The sequence below is a fragment of the Sphaeramia orbicularis genome, chromosome 9 (assembly GCF_902148855.1).
Source record: "Sphaeramia orbicularis chromosome 9, fSphaOr1.1, whole genome shotgun sequence".
NCBI lineage: Eukaryota > Metazoa > Chordata > Actinopteri > Kurtiformes > Apogonidae > Sphaeramia > Sphaeramia orbicularis.
Genome location: NC_043965.1, coordinates 41,505,946 through 41,508,733, shown reverse-complemented (window position 1 = coordinate 41,508,733; position 2,788 = coordinate 41,505,946).

The window sequence follows — 2,788 nt, the reverse complement described above, 5'->3', positions numbered from 1 at the left end:
ATTTTTTTCGCTTAATTCAAGATTTTTTGCTAAATTTGAGATTTTTTTTTGCTTAATTGAAGATATTTTTTAACTTAATTGAAGATTTTTTTTGGCTTCAAGATTTTTTTTACTTAATCGAAGTTTTTTTTTTTTTTTTACTTAGTCGAAGATTTTTTTTTTTGGCTTAACTCAAGATTTTTTGCTAAATTTGAGATTTTTTTTGGCTTAACTGAAGATTTTTTTTTTTTTTTACTTAATTGAAGATTTTTTTTTGGCTTGATTCAAGGTTTTTTTTTACTTAATCAAAGTTTTTTATATGTTTTTGGCTTAATTCAAAATTTTTTGCTAAATTTGAGATATTTTTTGGCTTAATTGAAGATTTTTTTTTGTTTTTTACTTAATTGAAGATTTCTTTTTTTGCCTTAATTGATTTTTTTTTTTTTTTTTTTTTTTTTTTTTTACTTACAGTACCAGTGAAAAGTTTGGACTCACCTTCTCATTTAAATGGCATGAGATGGACCGCAGATGGCTAACAAGTACTCAACATCACTGGGAACTCCTTAAAGACTTTTAGAAAACATTTCAGGTGACTACCTCATGAAGCTCATCGAGAGAACGCCAAGAATGTGAAAAGCAGTAATAAAAGCAAAATGTGGCTATTTTGAAGAATCTAAAATATAAGACATGCTTTGAGTTATGTCACACTATATGTGTTCATTCATAGTTTCGATGCCTTCAGTGAGAATCTACTATGGAAATAGTCATGAAAATAAAGAAAAACCAGGTGAGTCCAAACTTTTGACTGGTAGTGTAATTGAAGATTTTTTTTTTTTTGGCTTAATTCAAGATTTTTTGTTTAATTCTAGCAAAAATTTTTTTTCCTTAATTCAATTCAAAACTGTAGAATTTTTGCACTTGGCAAAAACATTCCAGGGGCCAGACTGGACCCTTTGGCGGGCTGCATTTGGCCCCCGGGCCGCATGTTTGACACCCCTGATGTAGATGTTCATTAGAGCTCAGATTAAAGTTTGGGGTTATTATATCAGAAACAGAGAAAACTAAAGAAAAAGATTATTTCTTTCTGCAAAATCTGTCATTAACTGAACATAAACCCAGTATGTCCATCCACTGTTATTGATCCAACTCCACAGGTTTTACTGTTAGTTAGTTACTTAGTTACTTAGTTACTTAGTGTAGTTTTATTTCGAGCACATAGAATCAGATAACAAAGAACTATACAACATGGTCAAACACAATTTTACAACACTCAAAAAAGGAGTAGGAAGAAGTATAACATATAGACCCCCACCCCCTTTTTACAAAGTAATAATTAAATTAATTCCACTTTCTTTGCTTTAACACATTTTTTTTCTATATATTTTTACAATAACACAAAACATCCATACAAACCATTCACATACATTTTGTTTTACTCACCTCACACACAATAAGTTTTGCATAATCAACCTTTTTAATATAAACTATAATATTTATATGCACTTTAAATATTTACTACAAATACAATCATTAATAAATGTGATACAATCTCCGAATCACGATGGTCTGTATTAATTAATTACAAATAGCCAATACATAATAATATCTTATTTTATGCATTCTTCTATAACTAGAATTTCACTTTACTGATTTTACTGGTGAATCAATGTTGTAGAAGATGGCGGTGTTTCCATAGAAACAACAGAGCCTCTCAACGTCCAAATGGGTCACATCTGATGACCATGAAAAGATGACAAACTGTATTTTACACCAATTATTTACATGGATTAATAGGATTAGTGGATCAACAGGTACTGAACAGTTTATATCAGTGAATGATTTTGGTCGCTGGGGGATGTTTGGGTCTTTATGGATTAACCCTTTCATACATGAATTATGAGAACCTTAGTCAAGATTTTTTTATTTTTTTTCTGGGGTGTTTTTATACCTCCTTAGGCATTAAAAAAAACAAAAAACAAAACAAAAACAAAAACATTGCGATCAAGTTTTTTTTTTTTCATGGAGTTACAAAAATGTCCATGCATTTAATTTTTTAAGTAAAGAAATATGTATTTAAAACCCAATATCAGAAAGTAAAATAAAAACAATTAAATAAAGACATTTTTAAGGCTGCAAATTTGATGTTTTCTCACATTTTACCATACTCTAATGCTAGTTATTACCTCATATAATATGCAAAAAACAACTCTTTTTGTCTAACAAATAACAGCTGATTTACACTTAAACATGTTACTGCAGATCAGGTTTATCAAGAACAGTAAAGTTATAGTAATGGTATGAATTGCAGTGTAATATGGGATTTTGCATTAGTGTCCACTGTGTTGGAACTAAACTTAAAACAACAAAACCTATGAATATACAAGAGAACAGCTGTAGAAGAACTGTCCACTGTAGTGACCACAATGCATGAAAGGGTTAATAATGACTTATTGCATATATTTTAATTAAAACAGTTAACCTGGGGTAGTGCAACCAAACACAATCTGCAGTTCTGTCATGTTATATGTTAAAGGGGTCATATTTTGCTAAACCCACTTTTATTCGTCTTTGGTTCATTTATTTGTGTATTTGGACCCTAATAGTTCATAAAGTTTGAAGTTGAACCCTCCAGATGCTGCAAAAATCAAGTGGATTTCTACAACCAAGTTTTAATTCCTGCTTACTTTGATACATCTATAACTAGTTGCATCACAACATTTGCACATATAAGGTCAAGACTTCCGACGAACATTTCTTCGAGTACGACATAATTGTTTGTCAGCAGCAGCGGTTGTAGTCCATACTGAAA